Source organism: Mustela erminea, chromosome 13 (genome assembly GCF_009829155.1).
Source record: "Mustela erminea isolate mMusErm1 chromosome 13, mMusErm1.Pri, whole genome shotgun sequence".
Taxonomy (NCBI): Eukaryota; Metazoa; Chordata; class Mammalia; order Carnivora; family Mustelidae; genus Mustela; species Mustela erminea.
In genome coordinates, this window is record NC_045626.1 from 76,058,877 (window position 1) to 76,079,859 (window position 20,983).

Sequence of the window (20,983 nt, forward strand, 5' to 3'; positions counted from 1 at the left end):
TGAAGTGGGGCCATGGTAATTCCAAAAGTTTGGAACTGATGAGCATAGAGTTTTCCTGAATGCAAGAGAAAATAGGAAAATAGGTCTGGTGACCCTTGGTGAGTATCCTGGGGAGGGAGTTGGCAGGTTGTGGGTATGGAAGGGGCCCTCAAGAGGAGATGGAACAAGTCCCCTGCCCTGTAAGGAAATAATGAAGGAGAAAGTCCATAGATACATAATCTGGGGATGCTTTGCAATGAAAGAGTGGGAAATTTGCCCACTCAGAGTCAGTGCAGCCCCTGTTCACTCTCAGCCAGTCCTTAGTCTAAGCTGTTTGTACACTTGCTCAGATCAACAAGCGGTAAGACACTGAAGGTCACAGCTTTAATTTATTAAGCCACCAAAGCACCAATGCAGGTGGCCATTTTCCCACTGTGTGCACAGTAACTGGTCAGCCAGGGTTGGTCAGTAAAAGGAATCTAATTCTTGGCAGAGTCATCCTGTAACAGTTGTTTTGGAATGTCCCATGTTCTCAGTGGTTGAGCAGTTGAGCAGACCACTCACTGGCCACTAAGTGTGGTCAGCTGGTCCCTAGGAAGGCTCCATTTGAGACAGCTGGTCATGTGAACACTGAGGGAGGATGGCCATAGTGGGTTTTTTCCACTGGCACTTCAGAGGGGCTTCCCTTGGAGGTAACTATCTTGGGGTTTGGACCATGGGTGGAAACCTAGAGGTGGGAAGCTGAGTGAGCATGTGGACTTTTCTGTTGGCTCAGGCACCTCCTGCAGCAGGAGTGTCCAAGAAAGAGACTTGGTTATGGGCGACAGGACATGATCTCAGGTGCCCCAGGAAGGTGTCTCATGTTCAGGGATCTCTCCCCCCAGGGAACCAACTCTATTCCTGTGCTGGATCCATCCTCACCTGTATGGTACCTCCTGGCATGTCAATTTATCTCTGTACATTTCAGGGCCCTCACTCTAGAATATGGCTTACAACCCCTTTCTGTCGCCCCACACCTCAAAAGGGCCCACCTGGGGATTACAGGAGATGGTCAAAGGTATCATCCACGAGCTGTGAAACATCATTCCCACGTGAAAGCTAAGAGAGAGCTTCCTTCCTCCCTGCTGTGGAGCCGTCCAAATCCCCTCTCTGGATTCAACCACTACCAAGTGTCTACTTCTTGCATTCACTCAGGGATTGAACACTAGGGCAATTAGGAAACACCAGTCATCTATTTTTTCTTAAGGCTTTCCTTGTGTTTAATTATGTTTAGCCTCATAATACCATACTGATAAGTAGGCCATATTCACATTTCAACATCTCAGGGAAATGAGACCCAGAGGGGTCTACGTAACATTCTGCATACTGATGGCTTCTAAATGGAGTTGAACCCCAGGCCATCAGTCATGCATACTGCCCATTGCTGCATTTCTCCAATACCTCCATCAAATGAAGGTATGTGCCCACAGGACCTATCTGTCCGGCGTTCTTAGTGCAACCCCAACTGCAAAAGCTCCACAAGCCCAACTTGGATTCAGGAGGCTCTACTGAACAGGCAGCAGGTGAATAATGGGATGAAAGGATTGAACTAGGAATAGGTTATCACCCATTTCCCTGGGTTCTTCTGCCAGCAAGATGTCCACAGTTCTCTCTATTATGATGCATTTCCCAGGATCTTGCCTCAAGGATTAAGAAGAAATGTGCACCCGAAGTGAAGAATATCAACTGGCCTGAAGCAGTGATTCGGGAAACATCACATCTGGCCAAACAACGGGAGGCCCCCTATGGATGACCCACTTGAAGGTACTGTGGAAACACACTCTTTAGGTTCATTTCAGAATAATGAGTCTATTTTAATCAGTGACCCATATTTAAGACAAAACTATGAGATGTTCAGCCACATTCCTCTCTCCTGTATGCAAGGGTAGATGATCCAGTCAATCAGTAGTGCCTCTAACTCTAGACATCAAGATACACCAACTCCAGAATGGGCTCCTGTTGAACAGTAAACAACATCTCTAGCCAACGAGTGGACCGTTAGTTGTTTTTTTCCTCTTTTGTCTACATTCTTTGTTTTTCTTATGTTCAATTAGCCACCATAGAGTACATCATTAGTTCTTGATGCAGCGTTCAAAAACTCATTGTTTGCTAAGAACACCCAGTGCTCATCACCCCATGTGTCCCCCTTAATACCCATCACCCCGATACCCCCTCCACTCCCCTCCCTCACCCTTCTGTAACCCTCAGTTTTTTGCAGGAATCCGGAGTCTCTCATGGCTTGTCTTCCTCTCTGATGTTTTCCCATTCAGTTTTCCCTCCCTCCCCCTGTGGTCCTCTGCACTATTCCTTATTCTTCCACGAGTCAGTGCAGCCATATGATAATTGTCTTTCTCTGCTTGACTGATTTTTGAACTTTGGCTGAAAGACATCTCTGCCCGATAGAGTGTTTCCAGATTTTAAAAAATGAATGGGCATTATTTTAGAACAGGAGGTTTAGATGAATGTAAGAGTTGAACATATAATACAGAAAGTTCCCAGGTCCCACCCCCACCCCCAGATTCCTCCATTAATAACATCTTACTTGCTTGCGGTACATTTGTTATAATCAGCAAAACAGAATATTTCCCTCCTGCCCTGCTTTTCATTCCAAACCCTTTTGATTAAAGGAGGCTGAGGTAGAATCTTCCCCCTCATAACTGGAGACCTGGGGCTGGTGGCCCCTGGTGCAAACTCATGTCACACCCAGCTGCAGAAGGACCAAGAAGGAGGGACCTCCAGTGGATTCCATGGGATTTCCGTCCAACTTTGACTCACTAGGGTCTCATATTTTGCTTCAGAAAATGTGGCCAAAATTAGGAAATGGCCTGCTCATGTGGAAAGTTGGTTTCCTGTCACTTGTGTTAGCTGCGGTTTCTGTGTCTTAGGAAAAGAAACACCCTGTCAGATAGACAGTGAGCCCCAGGGTTTTCAGGGGCTGAGCCTTAGGGTGGGCACTTGGCTTCCCACCCAGGTGGATGAAGGAAGGGGAGGTGCTGTATTGCCAGGCCCAGAGAAACTCAGTATGTGACAGAGGGATCGCCACTCATGTCGCTGGCGGACCTACCAGATGAAAAAGACTCTTGACTATTCTCTAGCCTTTGAAAGCAAACAAGTCAAGATAGTATTTTAGTAATCACAATTTAGCAAGTGAGGCAAAGTATGATCTGAGGAGTCGTTTGAATCATGACTCCTCCATGAAGCACAGGCTTTTTTGTGTGTGTGTGAGAGATGATGTTTCATTGTATTTTTTATTTATAATTCCCAGTGATGAGTGATGTGGAGCATCTTTTCATGTATCTGTTCTCCATCTGAAAGTCTTCTTTGAGAAAAATATTTGTTTAGGTCTTTTGCTCATTTTGAAAATGGATTATTTATAGTGTGGTATTGACTTTGATACATTCTTTATAGATTTTGGACACTAACCCTTTATCAGGTACATCATTGTGAATATCTCCTCCCATTGCATAGGTTGTCTCTTAGGTTTAGTGACTGTTTACCATACAAAAGCTTTTAATCTTGGTGGTGTCCTAATAGTTTGTTTTTGCCTTTGTTTCCTTTGACATATCTTATAAGAAGTTGCCATGGTCAATGTCAAAGAGGTTATTGCTGTGTTCCCTTGTAGGATTTTGATGGTTTCCTGTCTCACACCTAGGTCTTTCATCCATTTAAAATGTACTTTTATGTATGGCATAAGACAGTGGTCCACTTTCATTCTTTTGTATGTTGCAGTCTAGTTTTCCTAACACCATTTATTGAAGAGACTATTTTTTCCTTTGGATATTCTTTCCAGCTTTGTCAAAGACTAGTTTACAATATTTTTGTGGGGTCATTTCTGAGTTTTGTTCTGTTCCATTGATCTAAGTGTCTATTTTTGTGCCAGTACCATCCTGTCTTGATGACTATAGCTTAGTAATAAACTTGAAGTCCAGAATTCTGAAGTCTCTAGCTTTGCTTTTGCTTTTTCAAGATTGCTTTGGTTTTTTGGGTCTCTTGTATTTCTTTTTTTTTTCTTTTAGTTTTATATATATATATATATATATATATATATATATATATATATATATCTTCTCGGCATAACAGTATTCATTGTTTTTGCACCACACCCAGTGCTCCACGCAATCCGTGCCCTCTATAATACCCACCACCTGGTTTCCCCAGCCACCTACCACCCGCCCCAGCCCTTCAAAACCCTCAAATTGTTTTTCAGAGTCCATAGTCTCTCATGGTTCCTCTCCCCCTCCAATTTCCCCCAACTCCCTTCTCCTCTCCATCTCCCCATGTCCTCCATGTTATTTCTTATGCTCCACAAATGAGTGAAACCATATGATAATTGACTCTCTCTGCTTGACTTGTTTTACTCAGCATAGTCTCTTCCACTCCCATCCATGCTGATACAAAAGTTGGGCATTCATCCCTTCTGATGGAGGCATAATACTCCATAGTGTATATGGACCACATCTTCCCTATCTATTCATCCGTTGAAGGGCATCTTGTTTCTTTCCACAGTTTGGCGACCGTGGCCATTGCTGCTATGAACATTTGGGGTACAGATGACCCTTCTTTTCACTACATCTATATCTTTGGGGTAAATACCCAGTAGGGCAATTGCAGGCATAAGGAAGCTCTATTTTTAATTTCTTAAGGATTCTCCACACTGTTCTCCAAAGAGGAGAACTTGCATTCCCACTAACAGTGTAAGAGGGTTCCCCTTTCTCCACATCCTCTCCAACACACGTTGTTTACTGTCTTGTTAATTTTGTCCATTCTAACTGGTGTAAGGTGATATTTCAATGTGGTTTTAATTTTAATCTCCCTGATGGCCAGTGATAATAAACCTTCTTTCATGTGTTTGATAGCCATTTGTATGTCTTCATTGGGTAAGTGTCTCTTCATGTCTTCTGCCCTTTTTTTTTAAAGATTTTATTTATTTATTTGACAGAGAAATCACAAGCAGGCAGAGAGGCAGGCAGAGAGAGAGAGGAGGAAGCAGGCTCCCCGCCAAGCAGAGAGCCCAATGCTAAACACTATCCCAGGACCCTGAGACCGTAACCTGAGGCAAAGGCAGAGACTGAACCCACGGAGCCACCCAGGCGCCCCTTCTGCCCATTTTTTTATATGATTGTCTGTTTTGTGTGTGATGAGTTTGAGAAGTTCTTTATAGATCCTGGATATCAGCCTTTTGTCTACTATCCTTTGCGAATATCTTCTCCCATTCTTTGGGTTGCCTCTTTGTTTTGTCGACTGTTTCCTTTGCTGTGAAGAAGTTTTGAATCTTGATGAAGTCCCCCAAATTCATTTTTTTTATTCTTCTATATATATTTATTTTTATTTTTTATAAACATATAATATATTTTTATCCCCAGGGGTACAGGTCTGTGAATCTCCAGGTTTACACACTTCACAGCACTCACCATAGCACATACCCTCCCCAATGTCCATAACCCCACCCCCCTTCTCCCAACCACCCTCCCCCAAGCAACCCTCAGTTTGTTTTATGAGATTAAGAGTCACTTATGGTTTGTCTCCCTCCCAATCCCATCTTGTTTCATTTATTCTTCTCCTACGCCCTTAACACCCCATGTAGCATCTCCACTTCCTCCAAATTGATTTTTGATTTTGTTTCCTTTGCCTTTGGAGACATATCTTTTTTAAAAAACTTTTTTAATTTGGGCGCCTGGGTGGCTCAGTGGGTTAAGCCGCTGCCTTCGGCTCAGGTCTTGATCTCAGGGTCCTGGGATCGAGTCCCACATCGGGCTCTCTGCTCAGCAGGGAGCCTGCTTCCCTCTCTCTCTCTCTGCCTGCCTCTCTGCCTACTTGTGATCTCTGTCTGTCAAATAAATAAATAAAATCTTTAAAAAAATAAAATAAAATAAATTTTTTTAATTTCTTTTCAGCGTAACAGTATTCATTGTTTTTGCACCACACCCAGTGCTCCATGCAACCCTTGCCCTCTCTAATACCCACCACCTGGTTCCCCCAACCTCCCACCCCCCGGGCCTACAAAACCCTCAGATTGTTTTTCAGAGTCCATAGTCTCTCATGGATCCTCTCCCCTTCCAATTTCCCTCAACTCCCTTCTCTGCTCCATCTCCCCTTGTCCTCCATGCTATTTGTTATGCTCCACAAATAAGTAAAACCATATGATAATTGACTCTCTCTGCCTGACTTATTTCAGTCACCATAATCTCTTCCAGTCCCGTCCATGTTGCTACAAAAGTTGGGTATTCATCCTTTCTGATGGAGACATAATACCCCATAGCGTATATGGACCACATCTTCCTTATCCATTCATCCATTGAAGGGCATCTTGGTTCTTTCCACAGTTTGGCGACTGTGGCCATTGCTGCTATAAAGATTGGGGTACAGATGGCCCTTCTTTTCACTACATCTTTATCTTTGGGGTAAATACCCAATAGGGTGATTGCAGGGTCATAGGGAAGCTCTATCTTTAATTTCTTGAGGAATCTCCACACTGTTCTCCAAAGAGGCTGCACCAACTTACATTCCCACCAACAGTGGAAGATGGTTCCCCTTTCTCCACATCCTCTCCAACACTTGTTTTCTGTCTTGCTAATTTTGGCCATTCTAACTGGTGTAAGGTGGTATCTCAATGTGGTTTTAATTTGAATCTCCCTGAGGGCTAGTGATGATGAACATTTTTTTCATGTGTCTGATAGCCATTTGTATGTCTTCACTGGAGAAGTGTCAGTTCATATCTTCTGCCCATTTTTTTAACATGATTGTCTGGTGTGTGTGTGTTGAGTTTGAGGAGTTCTTTATAGATCCTGGATATCAACCTTTTGTCTCTACTGTCATTTGCAAATATCTTCTCCCATTCTGTGGGTGGCCTCTTTGTTTTGTTGACTGTTTCCTTTGCTGTGCAGAAGCTTTTGATCTTGATGAAGTCCCAAAAGTTCATCTTCGCTTTTGTTTCTTTTGCCTTTGGAGACATATCTTGGAAGAAGTTGCTATGGATGATATCGAAAAGGTTACTGCCTATGTTCTCCTCTAGGATTCTGATGGATTCCTGTCTCACGTTGAGGTCTTTTATCCATTTTGAGTTTATCTTTGTGTACGGTAAGAGAATGGTGGAGTTTCATTCTTCTACATATAGCTGTCCAATTTTCCTAGCACCACTGATTGAAGAGACTGTCTTTTTTCCACTGTATATTTTTTCTGCTTTGTCAAAGATTATTTGACCATGGAGTTGAGGGTCCATATCTGGGCCCTCTACCTGTTCTGCTGGTCTATGTGTCTGTTTTTATGACAGTTCCATGCTGTCTTGGTGATCACAGCTTTGTAATAAAGCTTGAAATCAGGTAACGTGATGCCCCCTGTTTTGTTTTTCTTTTTCAACATTTCCTTAGCAATTCGGGGTCTCTTCTGATTCCATACAAATTTTAGGATTATTTGCTCCAGCTCTTTGAAGAATACCGGTGGAATTTTGATCGGAATGGCATTAAAAGTATAGATTGCTCTAGGCAGTATAGACATTTTAACAATGTTTATTCTTCCGATCCAAGAGCATGGAATGGTCTTCCATCTTTTTGTGTCTTCTTCAATTTCTTTCATGGGTATTCTGTAGTTCCTCAAGTACAGATCCTTTACCTCTTTTTTTAGGTTTATTCCCAGGTATCTTATGGTTCTTGGTGCTATAGTAAATGGAATCGATTCTCTAATTTCCCTTTCTGTATTTTCATTGTTAGTGTATAAGAAAGCCACTGATTTCTGTACATTGACTTTGTATCTTGCCACATAACTGAATTGCTTTATGAGTTCTAGTAGTTTGGGAGTGGAGTCGTTGGGTTTTTCTTAAAAAGTATTATGTCACCTGCAAAGAGAGATAGTTTGGCTTTTTGATTGCCAATTTGAATACCTTTTATTTCTCTCTGTTGTCTGATTGCTGTTGCTAGGACTTCTAATACTATGTTGAACAAGAGTGGTGAGAGTGGGCATCCTTGTTGTGTTCCTGATCTCAAAGGGAAGGCTGTCAGCTTTTTCCCATTGAGGATGATATTCACTATGGGTTTCTCATAGATGGATTTTATCAAGTTGAGGAATGTTCCCTCTATCTCCATACTTTGAAGCGTTTTAATCAGTAACGAATGCTAGAATTTGTCAAATGCTTTTTCTGCATCAGTTGAGAGGACCTTGTGGTTCTTCTCTCTTTTCTCATTGATTTGTTCTATCACATTGATTTCGGAATGTTGAACCATCCTTGCAACCCCAGGGATGAATCCCACCTGGTCATGGTGGATCATCTTTGTAATATGCTATTAGATCCTATTAGCGAGGATCTTGTTGAGAATCATCGCATCCATATTCATCAGGGATATTGGTCTGAAATTCTCCTTTTTGGTGGGGTCTTTGCCTCGTTTGGGGATCACTATAATGCTGGCTTAATAAAAAGAGTCTTGAAGTTTTCCTTCTGCTTTAATGTTTTGAAACAGCTTCAGGAGAATAGGTGTTATTTTTCCTTTGTAAGTTTGGTGGAATTCCCCAGGCAATCCGTCCTGACCTGGGCTCTTGTTTTGGGGAAGGTTTTTGATCACTGCTTCAATCTCATTACTAGTTATTGGTCTATTCAGGTTGTCAATTCCTTCCTGGTTCAATTTTGGAAGTTTATTGTTTTCCAGGAGTGCATCCATTTCATCTAGGTTGCTTAACTTATTGGCGTATAACTGTTGGTAATAATTTCTGATGATTGTTTCTATTTCCTTGGCGTTATTTGTGATCTCTCCCTTCACATTCATAATTTTATTAATTTGGGCCTTCTGTCTTTTCTTATGGATTAGTTTGGCCAATGGTTTCTCGATTTTATTCTTTCAAAACAACAGCTTCTGGGTTCATTGATGTGTTCTACTGTATCTCTAGTTTCTATCTCATTGATCTCTGCTCTAATCTTGATGATTTCCCTTCTTGTGTGTGGAGTTGGCTTAATTTGTTGTTGATTCTCCAGCTCTTTAAGGTGTAGAGACAGCTGGTGTATTCTGGATACAGTGGCCTCCACTGCCCATGGCCTTGGAGGAAGGGATGACGGTCAAGGCCAGTGCCACAAGGAAAGGATGTAATGCAAACATTTCCTGGGAAAGTAAACCCCGCCTTCTCTAGCCCTGAGTTTTCTAGGCTGAGTCCCCCATTGGCTCCCAAGCTGGGCAGAGGAGGCTGTAGACACCCAAGGGGTCGCCCTGTGCCTGACTCCAGGAGGAGCAAGTCACATAGTGTTCTTTGTGGAAAGTGTCCCTGGAGGGTTCACCAGTCAGGTGTGGCCCTCTAAAAGTGAACAGGGAGCAGCTCAGCCAATCCATGTGGGGAGATAACACGGGTTGGGCTTGATGTTGTCCAGCTCAGGCTCCTGAAGAAAGTAAGGAGGACAGAGGCCCTTGGGGTCCCTCCCATGCCAATAGGGTGGCGCAGCTGGCCCACCATGTGTCCCTGAGGGCATATGGCATCCCGGACTCAAGTCAACAAGGTAGCATCCAACCCCAGCTGGGAGAGGCCCAAGTCCCCGGGGGGCCCCTCAGCCTCTGTGGAGACCCATGGACAGCCAGGCTCACCTCATGTCACCATTTCACAGGTTTTATATATTTTCATACATACAGGATAACCAAACAAATCACAAGAATGTGAAGGAAATTGAGTGCAGTGCTCATTTGGAATATGTTAAAGAGTTAGGATTAGAAATTGTGCACAATTCAGGGACACCTGGCTGGCTCAGTCAGTTATGCATCTGCCTTCAAATCAGGTCATGATCCCAGGGTCCTGGGATTGAGACCGTGGCAAACCCGGTGTCGGGCTCCTGGCTCTGCAGGGATCCTGCTCTCCCTCTCCCTCTGCCTGCTGTTCCCCCTGCTTGAGCTATCTCTCTGTTTCACATCAATACAATCTTTTTTTTTAAGATTTTTTATTTATTTATTTGACAGAGAGAGATCAGAAGTATGCAGAGAGGCAGTCAGAGAGAGGAGAGGAGGAAGCAGGCTCCCCGCTGAGCAGAGAGCCCAATGCGGGACTCGTTCCCAGGACCCTGAGATCATGACCCGAGCCGAAGGCAGCGGCCTAACCCACTGAGCCACCCAGGCGCCCGTCAATACAATCGTTAAAAAAAGAAATTGTGTACATTTCACTTTCCACTTTTGTAAATAAAACAAATATAACTTCTATGATCAGAAGCAATGTCTTCTGTCATATTACATTGCTGGAATATACTAAAGCCATAAAATTAATTATTTTATTAGTTGTTACAAGATTTTCTTTTGACTTATTCATTTGAGAAAGATACAGAGACAGGGACAGAGAGAGAGCACAAGCAGGGGGCGAGGCCAAGGAAACAGAGAAGCAGACTCCCTGCTGAGCTGGGAGTACAACAGGGGGCTCGATCCCAAGTCCTGGAGATCACCACCTGAGCCAAAGACAGATGCTTAACCATCTGAACCACCCAGGTCCTCCTGCCATTTCTTTTTAATTTTTAAATTTTTTAATTAACATATAATGTATTATTTGCCACAGGGGTACAGTTCTGTGAATCGTCAGGCTTACACACTTCACAGACTCACCATAGCACGTACACTCCTCAATGTCCATAATCCAACCACATTCTCCATTACCCCACCCCCCGCCGTGACCCTCAGTTTGTTTTGTGAGATTAAGAGTCTCTTAAGCTTTCTTTCCCTCCTGACCCCATCTTGTTTCATTTTTTCCTTCCCTACTCTCTAAACCCCCACTTTGCCTCTCAAATTCCTCATATTAGGGAGATCATATGATAATTGTCTTTCTCTGATTGACTTATATCGCTCCACATAATACTCTCTAGTTCTAACCACGTCACTGCGAACTGCAAGATTTTCTTTCGAGGGCTGCATATTATTTCATTGTATATATATATACCACATCTTCTTTTAACCTTTCATCTGTTGATGGACATCTAGGTTCTTCCCCTGGTTAGGCTGTTATGCACACTGCTGCTATAAACATTCGGGTGCACGTGCTCCTTAGGATCACTGCATTTGTATCTTTAGGGTAAACACCCAGTAGTGCCATTGCTGAGTCATAGGGTAGCTCTATTTTCAACTTTTAGAGGAACCTCCCTACTGTTTTCCAGAGTGGCTGCACCAGCTTGTATTCCCACCAACAGTGTAGGAGGGTTTGCCTTTCTCCGCATCCTCGCCAGAATTTGTCGATTACTGACTTGTTAATTCTAGCCATTCTGACTGGTGTGAGGTAGTATCTCACTGTGCTTTTGGTTTGTATTTCCCTGATGCCCAGTGAGGTGGAGCAATTTTTTTTATAATTTTTTTATTTTTTATAAACATATATTTTTATCCCCAGGGGTACAGGTCTGTGAATCGCCAGATTTACACACTTCACAGCACTCACTAAAGCACATACCCTCACCAATGTCCATAACCCCACCCCCCCTTCTCTCAACCCCCCTCCCCCCAGCAACGCTCAGTTTGTTTTGTGAGATTAAGAGTCACTTATGGTTTGTCTCTCTCCCAATCCCATCATGTTTCATTGATTCTTCTCCTACCCACTTAAGCCCCCATGTTGCATCACCACTTCCTCATATCAGGGAGATCATAGGATAGCTGTCTTTCTCTGCTTGACTTATTTCGCTAAGCATGATACACTCTAGTTCCATCCATGTTGTCGCAAATGGCAAGATTTTATTTCTTTTGATGGCTGCATAGTATTCCATTGTGTATATATACCACATCTTCTTTATCCATTCATCTGTTGATGGACATCTAGGTTCATTCCATAGTTTGGCTATTGTGGACATTGCTGCTATAAACATTCGGGTGCACATGCCCCTTTGGATCACTACGTTTGTATCTTTAGGGTAAATACCCAGTAGTGCAATTGCTGGGTCATAGGGAAGTTCTATTTTCAACATTTTGAGCAGTTTTTAATGGGTCTGTTGGCCGCCTGGATGTCTTCCTTGGAGAGATGCCTGTTCATGTCCTCTGCCCATTTCTTGATTGGATCAGTTGTTCTTTGGGTGTTGAGTTTGCTAAGATCTTTATAGATTTTTGGATACTAGCCCTTTATCTGACATGGCATTTGCAAATATCTTCTCCCATCCTGTCAGTTGTCTTTATACCGATTGTCTTTTAACTGAAAGCCATAGGCAGGGTTTGATGGTGTGTTAGGGAGAAGAAGGAATATGAGCAAGGGAATGGGGCAGTTTTGCTCTCTGTCCACTGTTCCAGGGCAGGTGTCACGATGGGTTGTATTGCACGGGGGGTGGGGAGCAGGGTCCCCTCCCTTGGCCTCTGTCTTCAGACCTCCCGCTCCTCACAGGGCCCAGAGGGTGGGACTTGGCCTTTTCTCCTGCAGTTACTTACATGAATTTCCCCAGTGGCAGCTTTGCATTGAGAGGAGCTTGCCTGCCTTCCCCTGGGGCAGTGCTAAAGCTTTCCTTGCGCGCAGCAAAGTTTCTGCACGGTAAGGTTTGACTGGATGCTGTGTTTCAGCATCTCACTTCGCAGGGGCCAATTCCTTCCTCTTGTCCCTGGGCATGTGTCACAGAACACAGGACAAACCAGTGGCCTCACCCTGGAACTTCGCAACCTGAGTTAAAGTGGAGGAGGATTCCCGTCAGGCCTCCAGGTCCCTGATCTTGGACACCAGCTCCCCCAGCTGAACACTTGTCTTGATCTCACTCTTCTGAGCACAGAGCAGAACAGACACAATAAACCTTCCCCACCGGGCACTTATGGCAGCAGACAGAAGCACAATTTTGGTACATGGGTTTCTCAAGATAACCCAGGCAGATGAGACATCTACTTCCTTCTTTAAAATGTTCAGCCAGACCCACTCTCTGCAGAAAAACGTGTAGACTGGAGTTTCCTAATGATAAATGACCTTGATTGCTTGGGTTCTTTTTTTTTTTTTTTTTTTTTTTACTTTTCTTTTAAATTTTTTTTTTTCAGCATAACAGTATTCCTTGTTTTTGCACCACACCCACTGCTCCATGCAATCCGTGCCCTCCCTAATACCCACCACCTGTCTTGGGTTCTTAATCTTCTTTGCTTGCATAGACATGTTATGTAGCTACTACATGTCATCCCTCTACTAGGAAATGACACACAATATAGCAACAAGTGAGTGACTCTTGGCCCCGAACTTCTGATATTTGAGATGCTAATGAGAATATAAAACTCGATTGGTCATTCAGCCTTGACCTGAGCTGGTGAATTGAACCAGATCGTGGGTGTCTAATCCTGTAGCCACCAACCACCTGTGGCCATCGAGCACCTGGAGTTCAGCTCCTCTGAGTTGAGATGTGCTCTGAGGATAAAATGCACACTGGATTCTGAAACCGAAAGAAGGAAGAGGAGTTAAATTATCTTATTGAGATCTTTAAAACAATACTCATTAACATAAAAACATGTGGAGGGGATACCATTTTTCCAATTATAATTATTTTGACTTATTTCCTTTTACTGTCTGTAATGTGCCTGCTAGAAAATTTGTAACTGACATGGGCGGGACACATTAGATTTCTGCCAGGCATTGCCAGACTCAACTCCCGAGAGTCTCCAACTTGGGGAACTGGTCCCACCTGGCCGCGACTCAGAACCACCGCAGCCACTGAGGGGTGGAATCAGTCAGTCGGGAAACTCAGTGCAGCATCTCGTAGAGCAGTCTGAGCTATGATCTGGTTAAGGAATAGAAAGACTTGGTCCTCTCTCCAGTGTGGGTATTGAAAATCTAGTCCTGCCCACAACTCCTAGAGTAGAGAGCCCGAGTGTACCCATTGTCTCTAGGTGCAGATCCTGTGTTTGGAACTGAGCTGGCCTCCAAAACACTCACTGTATTGGGAAAATACTTAATTCCCCAGACTTGCTGTCTCATATTTCCTTTTGTGAAACCCTGAGGGTTAAATAAAAAAAAGTTTCACAATCTTGGATGTGTCCTCTATGAGAGTCTTCTCTGGCCTTCCACTCCCTCTGAAGGTGACTTGGTTCTGGAATGAGATTGATCCAGAAGGGATCTCTGTTAAAGGGTTCTTCTCACACTCTACCATAGCAGCAATCGCCTCTGAAATTTGAGTCCTTTTAATTTAATTCTAGGAGAAAAGCGATTTACTGATGACAGAAAGGTGGCCACAAATGTTTGCATTCAACATTCACCCAAAATTGAACAGGGTGCTACACTTTCAAGAAATTTGAAGTTGAGTATTTACAAATCTCAAGAATGGCCCATGGCCATTATAATTTTTCTCATTGTTTAGACGAAGTCAGACATGTGTATTTGACTTCATCAATATTTCTCCATATAGATTCCTCCATATCCATTTGGAAAAAATTCATGCTTCATGTGGAAACCACACCCTCGGAGGTAAAATTCCCATTTCAATTTGACTGCTATTATCTTAAGATTAAAACCTCGGTTTTACTAACCAATACTCACCCTTCACTAATATCTGTATAAATTATCTTTCACTTTAGCTCAAGTGTTTAGAGTATGTGGGCCAGGGTGATGGCCATACCACCTATTTGGGGAACCAAGCCAAGGGGGATGGCATTTTACTCCGCTTCGTTCCCATCCTATGAGATAGAGGCTTCATGTTTGTTGATTTTATTGCCAATCGGTGACTAGAAGAAGAAATCCCTTATTCCTACCACGTTTTGATGCACAGTGAAATATGAAAATATAGGCATATCAAAACCATGAAGCAAATTTTAAATACATTTGAATTCAAAACACGGGAAGGTAGGATGAACGTTTCAAGAATTATAACTGTTTTAAATATCCTTGTTAGCAGTCCCTCAGTGAAATTTGAGGTGTTTTGCTGTTGCACCTCCCTTATTTTGCCTTTATTCCTCAAATACGGAAAGTCCTGGTGGATTTGATTTCTTGAGTGACTGTGGCAGACACGTGGAACTTTTGGTGAATGGAGCAATGGTAAACGCAGCTGGCCACTAGGTGGAGCGATGTCACCGACTGTGCAAGCTCTTCTGGCTGGTTCCTGTCAGAATTGAATGGAATTGTTGGACAACTTGGAGAGTTGGTGGTGGTTGGTGTCAGCAAATAGGACACACCCATGTACTTGAAACAGGAACACATCTGCTACCACCACGGCAGCAACAGCTGCATAAAGAGCCCCATGGGGGTCCTCTGTGCTCTGTGGTCTTGGAAGAATGGAATCAGGTTCATCTGGCAGTGGGGGGAATTGGTTTCCAAGATCAAGGATCTGGAGCCCTAGGCAAGAGCTATAATCTGGGTGAACCCGTGGATGCTGACATAATCCCCCCCCCAGCCCCCTACCTCACTAAGGACTCAGAGATCATGATATCACTGCTGGTTCTCCAGAAATGGCAGGAATTATCTGATCTTAGGCATTCTATGTGCCTATGCCCCTCAGTCCCGAGTGCACAGTAGAATGACCTGGCAGGTCCCTGATAAAGACTGATGCTTGAGTCCTGCTCTGGACACAAGTGAGTCACCTGACAGAGCCTGTTCTCGCTACAGGTTGGTTTCTTGTGAGACTTCTATGCTTTGGAAGGGAACCCACCCATACACTCTTGCTACCATTGCTTCTCCACTCCTCTAGGCTCTTGATTGGTGCCCTTGTGGAAGGTCTCCTTGTCATGCCTAACCTCAGGGGGAATCTCTATTACACAGAGGAAGCACCTGTCTCGATTCTTGATTTCCCTCACAAGACATGTAACACAATCTTGTCATTGTTGTTAGCTTTGTAGGGGGGAAATGATAATAATAACATGTGTCTTAACTCTTACAGGCTAAAGGATGTGGGTCGCCTAGAGTACAAATTAATGAAGGCTTCAAAAAAATCATAGTGCCAGGGCACCTGGGTGGTTCAGTGGGTTGGGCCTCTGCCTTCAGCTCAGGTCATGATACCAGGGTCCTGGGATTGGGCCAGGCATCGGGCTCTCTGCTCAGTGGGAAGCCTGCTTCTTCCTCTCTCTTTCTGCCTGCCTCTCTCTATGCCTACTATGATCTCTGTCTGTCAAATAAATAAATAAATCTTTTTAATAAATTATAGTGCCCCCTCTGTCTGGTATTGCTTATTTCCCTCATTAAATCCTTTTTTTTTAATAGGTCTTATTTATTTAGACACAGAGAGAGAGACAGAGAGAACACAAGCAAGGGGAGTGGGAGGAGCAGGCTCCCCGCTGAGCAGGTAGCCTGGTACAGGACTGGATCCCAGGACCCAGGGATGATGACCTGAGCTGAAGGCAGATGCTTAACTACTGAGGCACCCAGGTGCCCTCGTTAACCTCTTTTCCTGGTTGGCTGCTTAACGTCCATGAGACAAGATTGGTGTTAATATGCATCCTTAATTTTAGACTTGAGGTGGGAGTTCAGGGAAGATTTCTGTGGAAAAGTTTATTGACTGTGGAAAGAGTAGAGATAAGCCACTTAAATGCAAAAGGAGTATGTGGGCCTCTTCTAGGTTCAGGCTGTGCATTCTGACCAGTTGTTGATTTGGGTTCTTTCTCTCCAATGGCTATGACCTCAGATGTAGATACACCCAACGAGAACCTCATGACTTCTGCTACTCTGAAGGGTGTCCAACATGGACATTCATTTCAAATAGAATCAGAAAGAGGTGCTGAGAGGTTCAGCAACTCCATCTGCACCCTGGACTCCCCTTGCTTGCCCTCTGGGCACCCTACTGGGAAATAGATGTTGGAACAATCAAAGAATAGGATATGGGCATTTGCAAAGAATCTCTTCACCAACACAGGAGGCACCCAGTGCCTGCAAGATGTGGATTCTGGACTGTGGATTTGAGAAATGGAAAGCACTCATACTTTGATTGGCGCTGGGCCTCGGGCTGCTCTCTTCATGGACCCCACGTTCTACTTAATGAGGTTCTCCCGGGGTGTGGATATTTGAAACCTTTCATTTTCTAGCAACAGCACTGTGTCCTGGCTGAATTCCCAACCCCACGACCATGAGCAGAATAATGTGGTTGTTTTATGCCATTCCTTTGGGGGGAATACCTACTCAAAGGAACCCCCCCAGGAATACAAACATGAATGCATAAATGGTTTTTTATTTATCTGTTTTGTACAAAACTCTAATGCTTGCATTTTCTCCTCCTATTTGACACGCAGAGGTGTGAACTTGTTTTCCAGTTGTTTCCTATTTCTGTACATATCTATTGATATGTTTAAGAAGTTTCCCATCACAGTGGGGCCAAAATTCTCCATTTTTAATGCTCCAGTGTACCATTGCCTGTTTCCTCCATACTGGTTCAACTACCTGGATATTCTATGGAGAAAATGTGGCCCTAACCATATTAATGCAATTTTTTCTGTCTCCTGAAGAGCTTATTTGATTGACTATGTCTAGAAAGTTGCAGTGAATCAGCAACGATGGGCACTGGTGCCGTGTGGATTTTATCTTCTTCTTTTGAAAGATGTTATTGATTTGCAGAGAGAAAGACCATGGGCACGCACATGAGCGCGTGTGTAATCGTGGCACAGGGAGATGCAGAGAGAGGATTTCAAGAACACCCACACTTAGCGCTAAGCCTCGCGTGGGGCTGGATCTCATGAACCCGAGTCAAGCCCTGAGCTGACATTCAGAGTCCCAGGATAACTAGGCACCTGGAATATACGCAATTTTTTTTTTTACCATGTATTGCAATTACTTCATTTTAACCATGCCATGTCTCTTGGTTTTGTTCTAAAAGTTTTCCTTGTTTCATGTATTTGGGGGCTGGTTCCTTCCCTTTCCATTGCTCCTTTTCGTAAACAGAACAAGATCATGTATTACCCATCTATGTGCCAGAACACACACTGAACCCTACCTTTTGGGGAGTATTTAAAATACATCATTTAGAAAAGTATTCATTGTATGTATTTCCTCCACCCATCCACTCATACAGAAATGCTGTGTTGAAAATACAGTGATTTGTTTCTCATAATTACTCATGAAGAGCCTGTTTTTCCCACACATAGTGACCAAGAAATTGGACAGTGAGTTCACAAAGGTCTAGAGATAAAGTACCTAGCCTTAGCTACACACAGAGAAAAAGCAGATCAAATACATAGATGGTGAGAGAATGACATAATTGGATTAGTTTGTGCATAGAGAAATACGACTCTGGAAAATGGAATTGGTGTTAACACTGCTTTTGATTTCACCTGGGACCCATGTTAAACTTTGTTCTAGAAATGTCTGGTGACTCTGGATGGTAGAGATGGATCGGGATGGTGTTTTCAATCAAGAATGGGACCTCTATAAATGGTGCTGGGAAAACTGGGCAGCTATATGTAGAAGAATGAAATTCGACCATTCTCTTACACCGTACACAAAGATAAACTCAAAATGGATAAAAGACCTCAACATGAGGCAGGAATCCATCAGAATCCTAGAGGAGAACATAGGCAGTAATCTCTTCAATATCAGCCACAGCAACTTCTTTCAAGATATGTCTCCAAAGGCAAAGGAAACAAATGCGAAATAAACTTTTGGGACTTCATCAAAATCAAAAGCTTCTGCACAGCAAAGGAAACAGTCAAGAAAACAGACAACCGATGGAATGGGAGAAGATATTTGCAAATGACAGTAGAGACAAAAGGCTGATATCCAGGATCTATAAAGAACTCCTCAAACTCAACACACACAACAGACAATCATATCAAAAAATGGGCTGAAAATATGAACTGACACTTCTCCAGTGAAGACATACAAATGGCTATCAGACACATGAAAAAAATGTTCATCATCACTAGCCCTCAGGGAGATTCAAATTAAAACCACATTGAGATATCACCTTACACCAGTTAGAATTGCCAAAATGAGCAAGACAGGAAACAACATGTGTTGGAGGGGATGTGGAGAATGGGGAACCGTCTTCCACTGTTGGTGGGAATGTAAGTTGGTGCAGCCTCTTTGGAGAACAGTGTGGAGACTCCTCAAGAAATTAAAAATAGAGCTTCCCTATGACCCTGCCATTGCACTACTGGGTATTTACCCCAAGGATACAGATGTCGTGAAAAGAAGGGCCATCTGTACCCCAATGTTTATAGCAGCAATGGCCACAGTCGCCAAACTGTGGAAAGAACCAAGATGCCCTTCAACGGACAAATGGATAAGAAAGATGTGGTCCATATACACTATGGAGTATTATGCCTCCATCAGAAAGGATGAATACCCAACTTTTGTAACAACATGGACGGGACTGGAAGAGATTATGCTGAGTGAAATAAGTCAGGCAGAGAGAGTCAATTATCATATGGTTTCACTTATTTGTGGAGCATAACAAATATCATGGAGGACATGGGGAGATGGAGAGGAGAAGGGAGTTGGGGGAAATTGGAAGGGGAAGTGAACTATGAGAGACCATGGACTCTGAAAAACAATCTGAGGGTTTTGAATGGGCCGGGGGTGGGAGGTCGGGGTACCAGGTGGTGGGTATTATAGAGGGCACAGGTTGCATGGAACACTGGGTGTGGTGCATAAACAATGAATACTGTTAAGCTGAAAATAAATAAAAAATAAATTTAAAAAACATTTTAAAAAAAGAATGGGACCTCTATTGGTTCTCAATATGCGTTTCTTTTCCTCTCTTCACCCTAAAGATGGGCTAGTGACTCTATTTGGGGGGCAGGTCACCTCCCCTCATGTCATTTCTTTTCAAAAACAGAGGGATAATGTGTGAGACCAGACTTCAACTTTGGAAAGGAAGTGTTTCCTCTCACATGAGACCCTGGTCTGTGAAGAGCCACCTGTCTGGACAGCAGGAGTTGGCCGCTGTGCAGCTGCAGTGACTCTGAAAGGTCTATGATGACACCATCACCATGGCGACGAGAGATACACCTCTGCTGTCCTGTCCAACGGCCCCTCTTTGAGCTGAGTGAGTCGGTGAGACAAATACAGCTCTCAAGATGGGAAACAGAATCGGAATGTGTGGCTGCTGTTGCGTTATGTTCTTACAGATCTCCTGACTGCTGTTTGCTGCTAACCAGATAGTTCACTCTTCCTCCAAATATTCTCTCATCATTAAAAATTTTCTCTCTCTAACTTGTCATTCAGAGTTATACAAATGTTTTACAGTTTAGTTTTATCCCTTGATTTCTATTTTTGGTTATTCTACCAAGCTAGCTGCCTTGACTTTAGTCCTCCGTTGTGAAAAATGTACTCCTCTCTTTGATATCCTGCACCTCACCCTTGACACACTAGGTTCCCCTAGGGGAGAAAATACGGCAATGTCTATTTTCATTTACCCTTTTTTAATGTCCAAAATTATACTTTCCCATTTCTTCTTTCTGAAAGTGAGAGTGAACCCAGAAAGATCGGTATGGAGGATATTTATGATTGTTTTATCCATGTTTTACAATGTCTTCCTGTACCGTTTAGCCCAAAATGGGTATGGATTTCAGGATTTGGGGGACATATTGGTTGGTTCCTAGAAACAGGCGCCCCAAAGAGATCCAAAGAATAGGAGAGTCTACATTTCACTTATGACCCCCAAGCAGATATTCTCTTTCTTCTTTGGCTGTTATCCAAAATTACTTTTTCTAGGTGATATGCTGTCTAGGTCATATGCTATCCCCCATCCCATTCAGTTCCCCAGAAGTAAGTATAGTGAAACTATAAGGACATTTTGTCCTCAGTTTCACAATGAATAGCCAGTCTTTCAACATATGGTGAAAGATGGCTAATTGGTTAATGAATTGAGTTAATGAGGGATCGATACCCAAGCACATAGATTGTTAGGAATGCACAAAGAACGATGGGAGGTGGAGACCATGAGTAGAGACAAACTATACATGTAAGTGGATAAACATGTACACTTGCCCATAGGATGGTAGCTCGAAAGCAGAAAGAGTCTTCATTAGAGTGGTTTTGATGGAACGTGTTTGTTAGTTCTCTTAACCTTTCCTCCAGATCTCTTTCCAAAGCTAAGCTATGGTTTTCTTCTGTGACAAGGGCCTCAGGAACTCATATGTTGTTTGGAGGCACTTATGTTTGTGTGAGG

The 20,983-nt window shown here is 43.3% G+C and overlaps 1 long non-coding RNA gene across 1 annotated transcript; it reads left to right on the forward strand.

The window, feature by feature from the left end:
- The first annotated feature begins 374 nt into the window (after positions 1-374).
- Positions 375-20,256, forward strand: LOC116571607. The gene is made up of 3 exons (XR_004277924.1): positions 375-671; positions 1,652-1,782; positions 19,727-20,256. It is a non-coding gene; the product is annotated as an uncharacterized LOC116571607 (long non-coding RNA).
- Positions 20,257-20,983: the final 727 nt, after the last annotated feature.